This window comes from Kogia breviceps, chromosome 9, assembly GCF_026419965.1.
Source record: "Kogia breviceps isolate mKogBre1 chromosome 9, mKogBre1 haplotype 1, whole genome shotgun sequence".
NCBI lineage: Eukaryota > Metazoa > Chordata > Mammalia > Artiodactyla > Physeteridae > Kogia > Kogia breviceps.
This window is the reverse complement of record NC_081318.1, coordinates 103,856,573-103,875,986: the sequence shown is the minus strand read 5'-3', so window position 1 is coordinate 103,875,986 and position 19,414 is coordinate 103,856,573. Positions and strand designations below refer to the sequence as shown.

The following is a 19,414-nucleotide window of genomic DNA, read 5'->3' as shown; positions in this document are numbered from 1 at the left end:
AAGATGAAAACAATAATAACTAGCATTTATTGAGCACTTACAAAGTGCCAGACTATTCTGAGCGCTTTACATCCTCAGGACAAATCTATTAGGTAAATACTACTATTAATCCATTTTACTAGTAAACTCCATGAGAACAGAGAACATTTCAGTTTTTTCTTGGCAACGCATTACCTAGAGCACAGTAATAATTTAATAAATATTTAATGAATAAAAAAAATGAGTATTGCCAAATTTCTCAGCCGAACAGGGCAAGATGGACTTTAGTGCCAGAGCCGGGCTCATATGGCCCGGGGTTTCGCATACTTGGAGGTGAACCAAAGCACCAGACCCCTGCGAGGGAAAACACGAACCAGCGGTTTAAAATTCCTCAGCAACCGCTGCTGGCTTGAATGTATGTTGCGGGTTAACGGGGCGCAGAAAACAAAAAACAGAGATTTGAGGAGACAAACCCCCTCCCGGCTGGCGTACGAGCTTCCGAGAAACCTGGCCGCTAAATGAATTTCAGCGCCGGGCCCGGCCCTAGGGGAATCCGCACTCCTCCCGCTACACTCGCGTCCCGACTCTCTAGCCGCGCGAGGAGGCTACGCCGGAAGTCTCGACTGCTCCTCGAGGAGCGTGTGCATCCGACGGCTTTTACCCCACCCACTCCCCACGCCCCACGCCCAGAAGGAGTCCTCACGGGTGCCGCGGAGTGGAACTTCTACGCCGGACAGGTTAGCGTCCCCGAGGGAGACAGAGTCCGGTCTCTCTCATCCCAGAAGCTTTTGTTCCCGTAGTCCTGAAGGTCGCGTTTGCACGCCGGGTGGGCTACTGCAGGGGGAGCCCCTCGGGCCACCTTGCTGTCGTCGCCGGGTCGCCACCTCTCGCAACAGCGTGGTTGACGCCTGGGGGCCCGTGGTAGGCTCAGCGCCTCGGGATGCTACAAGGTTCCCCTCCCCCGCCCCCCTTTGTAGCTAACGGTGGCCTAGCCCTGTGGTCCTTGCTGAGCGTTTCCAGGAGCACATTTGTGAAGAGGTGGGGTCTTGTCGAAGAGGTGGAACTGGGCATTTTGTCGGTGGTCCCAAGTTACAACAGTCTGAGGAGGACCTTGCCCGGGTGATTGTAGAAAGGAATTTTCAGGCTGGGTGGTCTTAATAGTTTTTGTCTCGTCACATTTGAGCTCCATACAGGAGCTGACAATAGAAGTGATTTTCAGCGTAAGTGATTTTGTGTATGATTGTCAATCATTCTGTGCGTGTGTGTGTGTGTGTGTGTGAGTGAGTGAGAGGGAGAGAGAGAGAGAGCACGAGCACTCGGTAGCTGTGTGTAATTTAAAAAATCCATAAATATATTTTGCTTCTCCTGGTCTCTTCCCCTAATTCCTCCTTACTCTCACCTGAGGGGTATTTATCTACTTCACCTTTGGATGGAAGTAGCAATTATCTACCTAGGCTTTATACATTTAAAACACAGTTCTGACTGTGTTAATCCTCTGCTTAAAATCTTACTGGTCTTCCCATTGTTTCAGGGTAATACAAATTCCTTAGGCTGGCTTCAAGACCCTTCAAAGTCTTGATTCTGCTGAGTTTTTCAGTCTCATTTCTCATGGAAGCACACATACACACTGTATGTACCCTGTCATGCCAACCTGCAGTAGTTTCATGTCTTTGGCTATGACAAAGTTTTATAATGGTTTACCCACATTTGACAATTTATTTTTTCCATTCAGTCAAGATTTACTGAATTCCTGATATTGCGGGCACTGTTTTAGGAGCTGGGGATATAATGTGGGAAAAAACCCCAACCCAATCTATAGTCCTTTTGAAAAATAACAGCTTGACTGAGATGTAGTTCACATACCCTATAATTATAAAATACACATAAATTTTTAGCGTATTCACAAAGTTGTGCAACCAACACCCCAATCAATTTAAAAACATTTTCATCACTTCTAAACGAAGCCCTGTACCCATATTAGCAGGCTCTCCTGATTTCCTCCTAACCCCACCCCACTCGTAGACCTAAGGAACTATTAATCTATTGAATATATATTCGGCTATTTTGGACAGTTCATATAAATGAAATCATAAAGTCTGTGACCTTTTTTGATTGTCTTTCACTTAACATTCATGTTCATCCATGTTGTAACATGTATCAGCACTTCATTCCTTTTTATTGCTAGATAATATTTCATTGTATGGCTGTACCACGATTTATTTATCCATTGGTTAGTTGATGGACATTTGGGTTGTTTTGGCGCTTACAAATAACGTTACTGTGAACATTCATGTACAAGTTTTTGTGTGAACGTCATGATTTCATTTCTCTTGGGTATATACCTAAGAGTAGAATTGCTGGGTTGTATGGTAGTTCTACGTTTAACATTTTGTGGAAATGCCAGACTTTTTTAAAGCAGCTGCACCATCTTGTATTCCTGTAAGCGGTGTATGAAGGTTCTGATTTCTTCCCATCCTTGCCAATGATTGTCATTATCTACTTTCTTTCTTTCTTTTTTTTTTTTTTCTTAAATTCTAGCCATCCTAGTGGGTGTGAAGTGGTATCTCATTGTGGTTTTGATTTGTAGTTCCCTGACGGCTAATGATGGTTGAGCGTCTTTTCATGTGCTATTGACCATTTGTATATTCTTTGGAGAAATGTCTATGTATATCCTTGGCTCATTTAAAAATTAGGCTATTTGCTTTTTATCACTGGGTTGTAAGAGTTCTTTATATATTCTAGGTCCAAGTCCCTTATCAGATATATGATAGTCACGTGGATTATGCTATAGTTCCTGTAAATGGAAAGCACATGAGGTTAATTTTTACTCTTCCTAGAGACCATGTTATAGATCTGCGGAGTAATTTAGAGTGAATTACTATGTGTGAAATACTGGGCCCAGGAAAAATAATGGGAAGAACCTGTGAGCAGCATTTTAAGATTTGAAAAATGAAGCAAGTGGAAACAGTTTATATAATTTTCCCATTCCCTACTGAGTTGTCTTTTCCATATTGATTTGTAGGAGTTCTTTGTGTAGAGATATTAACCTATTGACTGTTAGATGTGGGGCAGATATTTTCAGTCTATTTGCTTGTAAACTTTGTTTTTGTATCTTTTTTTTTTTTTTTTTTGCGGTACGCGGGCCTCTCACTGTTGTGGCCTCTCCCGTTGCGGAGCACAGTCTCCGGACGCGCAGGCTCAGCGGCCATGGCTCACGGGCCCAGCCGCTCCGCGGCATGTGGGATCTTCCCAGACCGGGGCACGAACCCGTGTCCCCTGCATCGGCAGGCGGACTCTCAACCACAGCGCCACCAGGGAAGCCCTGTTTTTGTATCTTTTACCATGCTAAAGCTTTACATTTTTGTATAGTCAAAGACTGTCAGTCTTTTCCTTTAAAAGGCTTCTGGGGTACTGATGTAGTTTGGGATACTGTTCTTAAATGATGGGAGTTACAGAAACCGACACAGTAGTTCCCTGGTTAGTGTGACATTGAGTCCATGGTGCTCTACTTAACTTTACAGGCAGGCCTTATTATATTGTGCCTCATTCTGTTGTGCTTCGCAGTTACTGTGTTTTTTACAAATTGAAGGTCCCTGGCAAAGGTGCATCAAGCAAGTCTATTGGTGCCATTTTTCCAACAGCGTTTGCTCACTTCGTGTTTCGTGTTTCTGTGTCACATTGCAGTCATTCTCACAGTATTTCAAACTTTTTCATTATTATATTAGTTATGGTGATCTGTCATCAGTGATCTTTGTCTTTTTTTTTTTTTTTTTTTTGTGGTATGCGGGCCTCTCACCGCTGTGGCCTCTCCCGCTGCGGAGCACAGGCTCTGGACGCGCAGGCTCAGCGGCCACGGCTCACGGGCCCAGCCGCTCCGTGGCACGTGGGATCTTCCCGGACCGGGGCATGAACCTGTGTCCCCTGCATCGGCAGGCGGACTCTCAACCACTGCACCACCAGGGAAGCCCCATCAGTGATCTTTGATGTTACCATTGTAATTGTTTCGGGGTGCCGTGAACCGTGCCCATATAAGACAGTGAACTTAAATGAGAAATGTTGGGCTTCCCTGGTGGCGCAGCGGTTGGGAGTTCGCCTGCAGATGCAGGGGACGTGGGTTCGTGCCCCGGTCCGGGAAGATCCCACATGCCGCGGAGCGGCTGGGCCCGTGAGCCATGGCCGCTGAGCCTGCGCGTCCGGAGCCTGTGCTCCGCAACGGGAGAGGCCACAGCAGTAAGAGGTCCGCGTACTGCAAAAAAAAAAAAAAAAAAGTAAATAAATAAATAAATGAGAAATGTTATGTGTGTTCTGACTGCTCCACCAATTGACCGTTACCCCGTTTCTCCCTCTCCTTGGGCTTCTCTATTCCCTGAGACACAACAATATTGAAATTAGGCTAATTAATAACCCTGCATTGGCCTTTTAAGTGTTCAAGTGAAAACAAGTATTGCTCTTCTCTCACTTTAAGTCAAAAGCTAGAAATGACAAGCTGGTGAGGAAGGCGTGTCAAAAGCCTAGATAGGCTGAAAGCTAGGCTTCTTGCACAAAACAGTTAGCCAAGTTGTGAATGCCAAGGAGAAGTTCTTGAAGGAGATGAAAAGTGCTACTCCAGTGAACACACAAATGATAAGAAAGCGAAACAGCCTTATTGCTGATATGGAGAAAGTTTTAGTGGTCTGGATAGAAGATCTAACCAACCACAGCACTCTCTTAAACCAAAGCCTAAATTCAGAGCAAGGCCCTAACTTTCCTCAATTCTGTGAAGGCTGAGAGAGGTGAGGAAGCTGCAGAAGATAAGTTTGAAGCCAGCAGAGGCTGGTTCATGAGGTTTCAGGAAAGAAGCCGTCTCCATAACAAAAGTGCAAGGTGAAGCAACAAGTGCTGATGTAGAAGCTGCAGCAAGTTATCCAGAAAGTCTAGCTAAGATAATTAATGAAGGTAGCTACACTAAACAGTGGATTCAACGTAGATGAAACAGCCTTATCTTGGAAGAAGATGCCATCCAGGACTTTTATAGTCAGAAGTCAATGCTTGGCCTCAAAGGACAGGCTGACTTTGTTAGGGGTTAACGCAGCTGGTGACTTTCAGTTAAAGCCAGTGCTCATTTACCATTCCGAAAATCCTAGGACCCTTAAGAATTAGGCTAAATCTACTCTGCCTGTGCTCTTTAAATGGAACAACAAAGCCTGGATGACATCACATCTGTTTACAATATGCTTTACTGGCTCTTTTAAGCCCCCTGTTAAGACCTACTGCTCAGAATAAGAGTCCTTTCAAAGTACTGCGGCTCATAGACAATGCACCTGGTCACCCAAGAGCTCTGATGGAGATGTACAATGAGATTAATATGGTTTTCATGCCTGTTAACAAAACTATTCTGCAGCATATGGCTCAAGGGGTAATTTCGACTCTCGAGTCTTACTATTTAAGAAATACATTTTGTAAGGGTAGAGCTGCCAGAGATAGTGATTCCTTTGATGGATATGGGTGAAGTCAATTGAAAACCTTCTGGAAAGGATTCACCATTCTACTTGCCATTAAGAACATTCATGATTTACAGGAAGAGGTAAAAATATTAACAGGAATTTGGAAGAGGTTGATTCCAAACCTCATGGATTACTCTGAGGGGTTCAAGACTTCAGTGGAGGATAAAACTACAGATGTGGTGGAAAGAGCAAGCGAGCTAGAATTAGAAGCGGAGCCTAAAGATGTGAGTGAACTGCTGTGATCTCATGATAAAACTTTAATGGATGAGCAAAGAAAGTGGTTTCTTGAGATGGAATCTACTCCTGGTGAAGATGCTGTGAAGATTGTTGAAATGATAACAAAAGATTTAGAATATTACATAGACTTAGTTGATAAATCAGTGGCAGGGTTTGAGAGGATTGACTCCAATTTCAAAAGAAGTTCTACTGTGGGTAAAATGCTGTCGAGCAGCATTGCATGCTATAGAGATCATTCGGGAAAGGAAGAATGGATCGATGCCGGGGACTTCACTGTTGTCTTGTTTTAAGAAATGGCCGCGGCCACCCCAGCCCTCAGCACCCACCACCCTGATCAGTCAGCAGCCACCGGCACCAAGGCAAGACCCTCCACCAGCACGAAGATTACAACTGTCTGAAAGCTCACATGGTGGTTAGCATTTTCTAGCAATAAAGCATTTTAAAGTTATGTACATTGGCTTTTTTTAAAGATACGATGCTATTGCACCCTTAATAGACTGCAGTATAGTATAAACATAACTTTTATAGGCACTGGGAAACCAGAAAATTCGTGTGACTCACTTTATTGCAATATTCGCTTTGTTGTTGTGTTCTGGAGCCGAACCCACAGTATCTCCAAGGTGTCCCTATAGAGCATTCATTGTTTCAGACACTTGTGCCTCCCTATCTCTCTGCCTTGAAAAATATGCTAAAATCTGCTTCATCTTTGTTGGTTCATTTAATTTTTTATTTCATACGGACTCCTAGAAGTTATTTCCTTATTCTCATCGTCATGTTTAGTCTATTGCATTAGATTTGTGAGAGCTGTATTGGACAGTTGGTCATCAAATAGTAGGTACTTATTACATGCCAGCAGAAGTTTATCTGAAGATTTTATGTGTGCAGAGCTTGAATGTAACTGCTGGTTCTATATTGATTGGGGCATGCTGGGAACAGTAGTTTTATAAAATCCTATTAACGTTATTTTGGTGTTTTTCTCATTTCCTTGGTTTAAGGGTAGTAGTAATTCAGGTATTTTTAGGGTCTCTGAACATTTTGAGTAACTGAAGAGAGCTATATACCATAGCTCCTTAGAAAATTTGCATTTCTATTTTACATGAAATATCTAGGGCTTCATTGTTTCCCTATGGCCTGATTTGTTAGGACTCTGTGTTTCTTGCTCTAGTATTTGTTTTTTTTTTAAATTGTGATAAAATGTACAGAACATGAAACTTAGCATTCTAACAATTTTAAGTGTACAATTCAGTGACATTAAGTACATTTATGTTGTTGTGCAACTATCACCACCATCCTCTCCAGAACTTTCATTTTCCTAAACTGAAACCCTGTATACCTGTTAAATAATAACTCCCCATTCCCCCCTTTCTCCAGCCCCTTGTAACCACCATTCTACCTTTTGTCTCTGGAATCAAAATATTTGTCCTTTTGTGTCTGATTTATTTCACTTTGCATAATGTCTTTAAGGTTCATCCATATTGTAGCATATTGCAAAATTTTCTTCCTTTTTAAGGGTAAATAATATTCCATTGTATGCATATATCATATTTTGTTTATCCATTCATTAGTTCATAGACATTTGGGTTGTTTACATCTTTTGGCTATTATGAATAGTGCTTCTATGAACATTGGTACAGTTATCTGTTTGAGCTCAAAACAGCTCTTTTGAGCTCTTTTGAGTGTGTACTGTAAGTGGAATTGCTGGGTCATAGGGTAATTCCCTGTTTATTATATATTAATATATATATAATATATAATATGTATATTATATATAATATTAATATATATAATATATTAATATTATATATTTTGAGGAACCATTCATATGCTTAAGTGTTTTTTCTCATTCACATAAAATATGAGATTTAAATAAACTGTAATTTAGGCAAGTATTAATTACCACATTTACCTTTCTAAAAATATAAATTCAAAGAGCCATCTCCTAGTTGAAGGGATGTAGGGGTTTTTGTCTTAGGACTTGGAGGTCTTGGAGTTTTAAAATTATGTACTAGAATTCAGATTAAATAACAGGTTTATCTGGATAGGTTCTCAAATCCTAAACTTCTTTATGATCTAAGCTCCTGTTTTTTTTTTTTTTTTTTTTTTTTGTTAACTCTGTATTCAGTCTTTTTGGGCAAATTACTCATCATGGCAGATGGTAAGATGGAGGTGAGTTCGCATACTTGTACTGTTGCAAAGTTCTGGATTGTTCTGTTACCATTCTGCTGCTTTAGTTGGATACTCTGGCAGTTACTCAGGTATGCTGTGAATACTGCTGCTTCTGACAAGCAAGTTCACCTCCGCAGGTGCAAAGATATCCATGTCATTAACTAGTGAAGGATGGGAAATGGCCACTATTATTCTTTTATTACTGTACAAGTATTTTTTCAACGATTCCCCTGATGTTGGAAGTGTAACTTGTTTGGGGTACGGGGATCCCTCTCAGTAACTGGCCTCCCTGAGATAAATGGGGAAGTGTAGATAAACAGACAACAGTATGACTCGACCAAATCTTAGAAAACTAAGATCTCATGCCTATCAGACCCTCCCTCTTCCCCTCCCCCTCATTTGCAACATCTTTCATAAACTCCTGTTGAATATTTCCTCATCACTGTTACAGCCCATACCCCATGGTAAACAGCAAGCGTATTGTCAGGAGAGATGGAAGGAACAAATATGTTAATGTGACTTTCGCTCTCAGTTCTGGTCCGTTTGTCATCTGGGCTCTTACCTGATTATCCATCTTGTGGACTCTTGGCACCTTATGGCATTTGGCATCTACAGATGCACTAGAAAGGTCCCCAAATGGATTTGGATGCTCCAGACTCTTGGAACTTGAATATAACTTAGATTTGTATGTGATTTCCCTAGCATCCAGCAAATACCAAGATTACATAGATGCTGAGTACCCACCTTGGCCTGTTTATGCCTCAGCTCTTTGAGTAAGACAAAACACAATCACATAAAAATGCCTTTGTAAGACACATTTTTTTGAGGTTACCAGACAAAGTTGAATATTAATTCCTAATTTTTGGTAATAGATTGTTAACTTTTATCAGACTTATCGATACTAGGGACAAAGTGATTTACTTCTAGTGCACATCAGTAGCCTTTAGAAACACTTCCAGGTCCATATTTAAATATTTCAACATGCTTATGTCAGATTAGGACCTTTCAAATTTTATTTGGGCCACAGGCTTTGGGCTATAAATGGCAAAACTGTTGAATTTTATGTGAATACTTTTGCATTTTAACTTTATGATTTTCCTCCTTTCTATAAACATATGGCACTATTTTTATTCTCTTAGTCTGTATCTGTCTTTTAAAAATTATCGCATAGTAAAATTGACTGTTTTACCTTTTGGTTTAGTTCTATGAATTTTTATTTTTTAAATAAATTTATTTTACTTTATTTTTGGCTGTGTCGGGTCTTCGCGGCTGCACGCAGGCTTTTAGTTGCGGTGAGTGGGGGCTACTCTTCGTTGTGGTGAACAGGCTTCTCATTGCGGTGGTTTCTCTTGTTGTGGAGCACGGGCTCTAGGCGCGTGGACTTCAGTAGTTGTGGCACATGGGCTCAATAGTTGTGGCTCGTGGGCTCTAGAGCGCAGGCTCAGTAGTTGTGGCTCACGGGCTTAGTTGCTCCGCCGCATGTGAGATCTTCCTGGACAAGGGCTTGAACCTGTGACCCCTGCATTGGCAGGCGGATTCTTAACCACTGTACCACCAGGAAACCCCTTAGTTCTGTAAATTTTAATACATGTATAGGTTTGTGTAACGGCAACTATAACCAAGGTATACCTCACCTCAAAAACTCCTGTGTGCTATCTCTTCATCGTCACGTCTCCCTCACCCAAGTAACCAAAACCAAAAAAATAAATGTCATTTTGTGCTTTTTATTTAGGGAAACAGTAAGGTTGCGTCCCTTTTTTTTCTCTTTACCAGTGATTTTTATCCAAATGTGATGGGGCTAAAAAGGATAAAATAAACATAATCCCTTTTCATTTTCTTTCAGAAACTTGCAGACTTTCTCACAAACTTGATTAGGAATAAAAACACTTTCCTTGTGATTTCTTCCAGAAGGTGGCAGTGTTGTGCTATAATAGGACGTAAAGATCATCTGCTGGAAAATATCAATAATTAAGTTTTTACTTCAGGAAAACAGGACAGTTAATTAAGAATTAACATTAAAGTCTAGAATGTTTTCTTTGGATCAGTTCCAAAGTCTGTCTTATTCCTAGCAAAGCAGCCTGTGGATAAAATCATCCTTTAATTCTTTCATATTTGTTTTCAAATAGTTTTAAATGTTTGCAGAGGTAGGAGTTAACTTTAAGGTTTAACCTTTGTGGCAAGAATAACTCCAGTGTTATGGATGAATCTGTGAGTCACAGAATCAGTCGTATCAGTGAGACCTCAGGTGTTTTATATTTCAGCCTTTGTCACAGGTAGGAACCCCATTTGTAACATCCCTCACAACTGGTGGCATTAGTTAATCAGCAGATGCAGAAGAAAGATACAGATTTTGATTGCCAGCATCCTGAGTTTGAAGCTTTAATGGAGTTACTCAGTGAGAAATGATGAAGTGGAGCTTGTGAGACATTCGCACTTAGGTAACTCACAGGTTTTCAAACCTAATCCACTCAAAAAGGGATTCCCTTTCTCTTTATACTTCCAGCAGCTTACATCTGACAGTATATACTTCCCCTGGAAACTGGGTCCACCATTTATCCAGATGCTCATGCAAGGTACTTGGGATCATCTTTAAGACCTCTCCACATTCTCTTAATTCTACCTCTTAGGTAGAATTTCTCAAACCTGGTTACTTCATCTCTACTTCTGTCATCCTATTCCAAACTACCTTTATCTCTCACCTGGATACAGCTTTCTAATTGGTCTGCCCAAATGTGTTAATACTTTATTTTTCACACAGAAGATATTCTAAAAAACATAAAATCTGATCATGTCAAACTCCTGCTTGAAACTCTTCTATAATTTGCCTTTATACTTAGAATAAACCTGAAATATTTAACTTGATCCACAACAATCCTCCCTTCCAGCCCCACCCCCTGATCTGGCCGCTCTGCTTACTGCTACAGCCTCACATCATGCCGCTGTTCCCTTGTTCACTGTGCTCCATCCTCTCTTTATTCCTTGATTGGAGGGGGGGAGGAGAATAGCACCGGGAGACCTGTTTTTAAGCCAACATGCATTTTAGGTAAAGAAATGATGGCTTAGTAATTTATTAAAGTTCGTGGCTCATGGCGACATTTTCATAGCAATCAGGAACTCATCACTTTGTCACTTTTCATCTCCTCAACTTAAATCTAGGGATAAATGCACATCTCAGTTCAGATTCTGTGTGGAAAAAAATATTATATTCTGACTGAGAAAAGGAAATTTAGGACCAGGCAGTCATTACCGGTTGTATTCGAAGTGTGGCTAATCCTTTGTATTTGAGAGCTTTCACTCAGTGTGTCTAAAATGACTCTATTTTTGTAATTTCATTCTTCTAGTATTTAATTATGCATTCTTTGTTTTTCACGTGTGTGAGTCTTGCCTCAGCAACCAGTTGGACCACACCACCGTCTGGGGCTTAGATGCTATTGGTGGCATCCCGAATAAGTGATAGTTGTGCAGCCTGTTTTTCAGTTTCTTGCTTCCCAGGGCAATTCATTCCTTTTTGGGATAGTTTTGTCTGTTAAGAAGTCCTTCTCTATCTTGTACCAGATCTCTGGTTTGCAGTTTCCCCACAGTGGTTCTAGCTTTCCTTGGAGGCATAGAGAACAAGCCTAACTTCTCTTTCCCCATTAGCTCTTTAGCTGTTGAAGTAGCTGTTGTAGCTCCCAGCATATTTCCCTTGATAAACCTTCTCAGCTTCTTCAAGTATTTCTCAGTGTTTTCACTCTTCTGGGCACTTTCTACCGACTGTCTTCTAGTTTAGTGTTTGAAAGTGTGTTTTGAGACTACCTGCAACACAGTCACTTAAGATACTTGTTAAAAATGAAGATTCCTGGGCTTCCCTGGTGGCGTAGTGGTTGAGAATCCGCCTGCCGATGCAGGGGACACGGGTTCGTGCCCCGGTCCGGGAAGATCCCACATGCCGCGGAGCAGCTGGGCCCGTGAGCCATGGCCGCTGAGCCTGCTCGTCCGGAGCCTGTGCTCTGCAATGGGAGAGGCCACAACAGTGAGAGGCCCGCCTAGCACCAAAAAAAAAAAAAAAATGAAGATTCCTATTGGATTAAGATGGTAGATTGACTTCTGATCTTGCTCCCTATTGAAACCCCACTAAAACTATAGTAAAGATCCAAAGGACAGAACGTTAGGAAAGGAGATAAGAACAATACAATTTGAAAAACTGAAAAGCCCAAGCAAGAGTGAATGGAAATTTATCTCGACCCCCAAGAATCATGACCCATAAATTGGCAGAAGGAAAAACTGAAACTAATCATATTTACCCTGTAAATCCTCAAGAAGCTCAAGAACTGGGCAGTGCCAGGTATTCCTGGAAATTGGGATACAAAGGAGATAAAATAAGGAAGACTGGGTGAATATTGCTGATTAGTAATTCCCAACGGATGCTGTTCACCTTGGGACAGATGCTGAAGGCTCAAAGCGATGATCTCTGGATAAAGTAGCATTTCCTTACGGGAAAGCATTCCTAGAATTTCTCAGGAAATTTTATGTTTATTCGAATCCCAAATCCTGAGGAAAGTCATTTAGAAAGTTAGGAAAACAGAAAAAAGGATTTAAAAATTTCCCAAGAATTAAAGCTTAACATATTATTGGATACCATTGGTTCTGAGAGTTCCACTGGCATCAGGTGGAAAGCAAGAAAGGGGCATGCTGACACTGAGTAGAAAGTAAAGGTCTGGGAACTGAGACAGAAACATCTGGGAGAAAAGCATCATGGTTTAATCAGTTGGTCTTACTCATAGTTGTTGCCATCTTATAAATATGTTTTCATGCTCTACCTGCTGCTAACAGATATTCTTACAAGTAAAATAAGTTTATATGTATTATAAATCCTATGAGTGGTGTCCCAAGAAATAACATATTTGGGAGCAAAATAAATCTGTAAACTGGCAGTTACAACATAATATTCTGTGTAGTACTGTAAACCTTGCTATGAGATCTCAATGTTGCATATATAAATATTACCCAGTAAATGTTTGTTGGTGTTTACAAGTTCAGCATATTCACTGATAGACTGGGGTTTGTTTTTTTTTTTGGAAATAACAGAGGAATTGAAAAGAAGGTTTGAAAGTTTTTGTGGAATACTCCAATATGAAATGAGAATTTAATCTAAAAGCTGAAATAGTAAAAGCAAAACAAAAACCAGAGTAAGCAGAGAAAATAGTTTGTTGTAAAAAAAAAAAGGAGTTTACATGAAGCAATGTGTACCCTAACACTCAACTTGAGGGATGATTTTTGATACACTCTGAATTTGACCAATGTCAACACAAATGAATGAAATTTTTCTGCATCTGGAATATTTGTTATGAAAGACTATTGAACAGGACAGGTAATACATGGTACATTTAAAAATTTCATTTTTAGGATGATAACTTCTAAATATTTATAGTATTTGAACTTTTACAAGGATTTTTATTTGGCATTTATTTTGTATTAATGTTTCTTTTATAAGGTCTTTTTTTCCCCTCAGATTTCTTGAGGTATAATTGATGTATAACATGTAAGTTTAAGATGTACAACGTGATGCCATTTATAGCAACGTGGATAGACCTGGAGATTATCATATTAAGTGAAGTAAGTCAGACAGAGAAAGACAAATATCATATATTATCATTTATATGTGGAATCTAAAAAAACAGTGATACAAATGAACTTATTTATAAAACGGACTCACAGAGTTAGAGAATGAACTTATGGTTACTGGGGAGAAGGATGGGGGGGAGGTATAGAATAGATTGGGAGTTTGGGATTGATAGGTGCACACTGCTATATTTAAAATAGATAACCAACAAGGACTTACTGTATAGCACAGGGAACTCTGCTTAATATTCTGTAATAACCTAAACGGGAAGAGAATTTGAAAAAGGATAGATACATGTATATGTATAACTGAATCACTTTGCTGTACTCCTGAAACTAGTACAACATTGTTAACTATACTCCAAAATAAAAAATAAGATGTACAGCGTGATGATTTGGAATACGTGTATTTCGAAATGATTGCTACAGTAGGGTTAGTTAATACTTCTGTCACCTCACATAATTACCATTTGTGTGTGGGTGTGTGGTGAGAACATTTAAGATCTACTCTCTTAGCAACTTTCAAGTATATAACACAGTATTGACTGTAGTCACTATGCTGTACGTTAGATCCCCAGAATGTATTCATCTTATAATTGGAAATTTGTACCTCTTGGTCAATATCTTCTCATTTTCCCAATCCCCAGCCCCCGGCAAACACCATTCTCTATTTCTATGAGTTTGGCTTTATAGGTTCCACATATAAGTGATATCATACAGTAAATGTTTTTCTCTAACTCATTTCAACTCATAGTGCTCTCGAGGTCCATTGATGTCCCAAATAGCAGAATTTCCTTCAGTTTTTTTAATGACTGAATAATATTCTAGTGTATGTGTATATATCTGTTTTTTATCCATTCATCTATCAGTAGATACTTCAGTTATTTCCATGTTCTCAGTATTGTGAATAATGCTGTAATGAACACGGGGAGTATGGATATCTCTTGACACAGTGATTTCATTTCCTTTGGAAGTATACTCAGAAGTGGGATTGCTGAATCATATGGCAGTTTTATTTTTAATTTTTTGAGGAATCTCAACACTGTTTTCCATAGTGCTCTACCGATTTACATTACTACCCAAAATACACAAGGGTTCCCTTTTCCACATTCTTATCAACACTTACCTCTTGTTTTTTGATCATACCCTTTCTAACAGGTGTGAGGTGATACCTCGTTGAGGCTTTGATTTGTATTTCCCTGATATTTAGTGATGTTGAGTATCTTTTTATGTACTTGTTGGCCATTTGTATGTCTTTGGAAAAAATGTCTATTCAGGTCCTCTGCTCATTTTTTAATCAGATTATTTGCTTTTTACTATTGAGTTGTATGAGTTCCTTATATTAACCTTTATGAGTTACATGATTTGCACATATTTTCTCCTGTAGATCACTTTTTCATTTTGTTGATTCTTTTGCTGTGCAACAGTTGTTTTTTTTAAAAAAAATTTTCTTTATTTTTGGCTGTATCGGGTCTTCATTGCTGCACGTGGGCTTTCTCTAGTTGTGGTGAGCGGGGGCTACTCTTCGTTGTGGTGCACGGCCTTCTCTTTGCAGTGGCTTCTCATTGTGGAGCACAGGCACGGGCTTCAGTGGTTGTGGCACACGGGCTTGGTAGTTGCGGCTTGTGGGCCCTAGAGCATGCGGACTTAAGTAGTTGTACATGGTCTTAGTAGTTGTGCACGGGCTCTAGGGCACGCTGGCTTCAGTGGTTGTGGTGTGCAGGCTCAGTAGTTGTGACTCATGGGCTCTAGAATGCATGTTCAGTAGTTGTGGTGCATGGGTTTAGTTGCTCTGTGGCATGTGGGATCTTCACAGACCAGGATCGAACCTGTGTCCCCTGCATTGGCAGGTGGATTCTTAACCATTACTCCACCAGGGAAGTCCCAAAGCTTTTTAGTTTGATGTAGTACCATTTGTTGATTTTTCCTTTTGGTGTCATATCTAAAAAAATAATTACCAAGAAAATGTCAAGGATCTTGTAATCTTAATTTCTTGTAGCAGTTTTATAGTTTAAGGTCTTACATTTAAGTTTTCAGTATTCCATTTCTGAGTTCATTTTTGTGAGTTGTGTAAGAGAGGGTTTTGCTTTTGTCCTTTTGAGTGTAAATATCCAGTTTTCCCAGCAATATTTATTGAAGAGACTGTCCTTTCCCTATTGAGTAGTCTTGACTCCCTTGTCAAATATTGGTTGACCACATATGCATGGGTTTATTTCTGGGCTATCAATTCTGTTTCATTGATTTATGTGTCAGTTTTTACACCAGTATCATACTGTTTTGATTACTATAGCTTTGTAATACGGTTAAAAATCAGGAAGTGTTTTTTTTTTTTCTTTCTCAGGATTGCTTTGGTTATTTAAGTCTTTCATGATTCCATACAGATTTTAGAATTGTTTTCTATTTCTGTAAAAAATGCCATTGGAATTTTCATAGGGATTGCATTAAATCTGTAGATGGCTTTGGGGTAGTATGGTCATTTTATTTATTTATTTATTTGGCTGCGTCAGGTCTTAGTTGCGGCACACAGGATCTTTGTTGAGTCATGTGGGATCTTTTTGTTACAGCATGCGGTCGGCTTGGGTTTCTCTCTAGTTTCAGCGCCTGGGCTTCTCTCTGGTTGTGATGTGTGGGTTCTGTAGTTGTGGCGTGCAGGCTCCAGAGTGTGAGGGCTCTGTAGTTTGCGGCAAGTGGGGTCTCTTGTTAAGGTGCGCGGGTTCAGTAGTTGTGGTGCGCAGGCTTAGTTGCCCCGTGGCCTGTGGGATCTTAGTTCCCTGACCAGGGATTGAACCTGTGTCCCCTGCATTGGAAAGCAGATTCTTTACCACGGGACTACCAGGGAAGTCCCAGTATGGTCATTTTAACAGTGTTGTCTTCCAGTTTATGATCATGGGATATAATTCCATTTATTTGTGTATTCTTCAATTTCTTGGGATCATGGGATATAATTTATGATCATGGGATATAATTTCATGTATTTGTGTCTTCTTCAATTTATTTCATTAGTGTCTTATAGTTTTTAGAATATAGATTTTTTTACCTTAGTTAAATACATTTCTAAGTATTGTTGTCAGTGTTATTATAAAGGGGATTGTTTTCATTATTTTTCAGTATTTTATTGTGAATGAGTAGAAATGCAGTCGATTTCTGTATGTTGATTTTGTATCATGTAATTTTACTGAATTTGTTGATTAGTTTTAACAGGTTTTTGGTACAGTCTTCAGGATTTTCTATATATAAGATCATGTCATTTGCAAACAGAGACACTTTTCTTCTTTCTGATTTGCATGCCTTTTATTTCCTTTTCTTGACTAATTGCATTGGCTAACACTTCTTGACTAATTGCTTTGGCTAACACTTCCAGTACAGTGTTGAATAAGAATGGTGAGAATGGGCATCCTTGTCTTATTCTTTTTTTTTTAACATCTTTATTTGAGTATAACTGTTTCACAATAGTGTGTTAGTTTCTCCTTTACAACAAAGTGAATCAGTTATACATATACATATGTTCCCATATCTCTTCCCTCTTGTGTCACCCTCCCTCCCACCCTCCCTATCCCACCCCTCTAGGTGGTCACAAAGCACAGAGGTGAACTCCCTGTGCTATGCTGCAGCTTCCCACTAGCTATCTAATTTACGTTTGGTAGTGTGTATATGTCCCAGCCACTCTCTCACATCATCACAGCTTACCCTTCCCCCTCTCCATATCCTCAAGTCCATGCTGTAGTAGGTCTGTGTTTTATTCCCATCCTACCACTAATCTCTTCATGACATTTTTTATTTTTGGATTCCATATATATGTGTTAGCATACGGTATTTGTTTTTCTCCTTCTGACTTACTTCACTCTGTATGACAGACTCCAGTTCTATCCACCTCATTACAAATAACTCAGTTTCATTTCTTTTTATGGCTGAGTAATATTCCATTGTATATATGTGCCACATCTTCTTTATCCATTCATCTGTTGATGGACCCTTGTCTTATTCTTGATCTTACAGAAGAAGACTTTCAGCATTTCACCATTGAGTATGATTTTTTTTTTTTTTTTTTTTTTTTTTTTTGTGGTACGCGGGCCTCTCACTGTTGTGGCCTCTCCCATTGCGGAGCGCAGGCTCCGGACGCGCAGGCTCAGCGGCCATGGCTCACGGGCCCAGCCGCTCTGCGGCATGTGGGATCTTCCCGTACCGGGGCACGAACCCGTGTCCACTGCATCGGCAGGCGGATTCTCAACCACTGCGCCACCAGGGAAGCCCGAGTATGATATTAACTGTTGTTTGGCCTTTATTATGTTGATGTATGTTTCTTCTGTACTCTCTTTGTTGAGAGTCTTTATCATGAAAGATGTGGAATTTTTGTCAAATGATTTTTCTGCATCTATTGAGATAATAATATGATTTTCAACCTTCATTCTGTTAAGACACATTTGTTGATTTGCAGATGTGGAACCATTCTTGCATCCTGGGGATAAATTTCAGTTGAACATGGTGACCTTCTAATGTGTTGTTGAATTGAGTTTGCTTGTATTTTGCTGAGAATTTTTGTATCCATATTCATCAGGTATGTTTATCTATAGTTTTTTTCTGTTGTAGTGTCAGTGTCTGACTTTGGTATCAGGATAATGCTGGCCTGGTAAAATGAATTTCCTCCTTTTTGGTTGTTTGCAAGAGTTTAAGAAGGATTGTTATTAATTCTTTTTCAAATACTTGGTAGAATTTATTAGTGAAACCAGCTGTTCCTGTTGTTAGGAGTTTTTTTTTTTTTTATTACTGAATCAATCTCCTTACTCCTTATTGGTCTGTTCACATTTTCAGTTTTTTCATGAATCAGTCTTGGTAGGGTTTTTGTTTCTAGGAACTTGTCCGTTACCTCTAGGTTATCCCAGTTTGTTGGCATGCAATTGTTTTATAGTAGTCTCTTCTGATTGTTTGTATTTGTGGTATCAGATGTAATGTCTCCTCTTTCACTTCTGATTTTGTTTGTGTCTTTTCTCTTTTTTTGGCTAAAGGATTTTGGATTTTTTAAATCAAAAACCAGCTCTTAGTTTTGTTGAGTTTTCTGTTATTTTTCTGTTCTCAACTTTACTTATTACAACTCTCATCATTGTTATTTCTTCCCTTCTGCTAACTTTGGGCTTAGTTTGAGCTTCTCTTTCTAGTTTCCTGAGGTATAAGTTTAGGTCGTTTATTTGAGATCTTTCTTTTTCTTAATATAGGCATTTAGAGCTATTAACTTCCCTCTTAAAACTGCACTTGTTGCATCCCATGCTTTTTTGTATGTTGTATTTTTGTTTTCATTTGTTACAAGATTTTTAAAATTTTCTTTTTGATTCCTCCTTTAATCCATTGGTTGTTCAGGGATGTGTTGTTTAATTTTCACACATTTTTGAATTTTCCAGTTTTCCTCCTGTTAATGATTTCTAGCTCCATACCATCTAGGTCAGAAAAAGGTACTTGGTATGATTTCAGTTTTTTAAATTTACTAAATAAGACTTGTTTTGTGACTGCATGTATGATCTGAGTTGGAGTATGTTTTGTGTATGCTTGGGAATGTGTATTCTGCTGCTTTGGGGGTGGGATGTTCTATATACTCATTTTCTGTCTGGGTGATCTATCCATTTAAGTGGGGCACCAAAGTCCCCTACTATTATTGCACTGTTGTCTGTTTCTCCCTTTGTACGTGCTTAAGATATGTAGTTACTCCTTTGTTAGATGTACATACACATTCAAACACACATATTATTGCTCTATCCTCTTGGTGAATTGACCCCATTGTCATTATATAGTAATCTTTGTCTCTTTTTTTCAACTTTTGGGTTAAAGTCTATCTTCTCTGAAATAAATACAGCTACTTGTGCTCTCTTTTGGTTTCCATTTGTATGGAATATCCCTTCTGTCCCTTCATTTTGAGACTGTGTGTGTACCTAAAGCTGAAGCTTGTCTCTTATATGCGT

The 19,414-nt window shown here is 39.5% G+C and overlaps 1 protein-coding gene across 6 annotated transcripts in view; it reads left to right on the top strand.

Moving 5' to 3' along the window:
• The first annotated feature begins 653 nt into the window (after positions 1–653).
• Positions 654–19,414, top strand: part of COA1 (cytochrome c oxidase assembly factor 1) — a 75,406-nt gene continuing 56,645 nt past the window's right edge. For all 6 annotated transcript variants that reach the window (XM_067042907.1, XM_067042902.1, XM_067042899.1 and 3 more), the window contains exon 1: positions 654–716. The gene's annotated coding sequence lies outside the window, so the exon portion shown is untranslated. The remainder of the gene's footprint in view (positions 717–19,414) is intronic.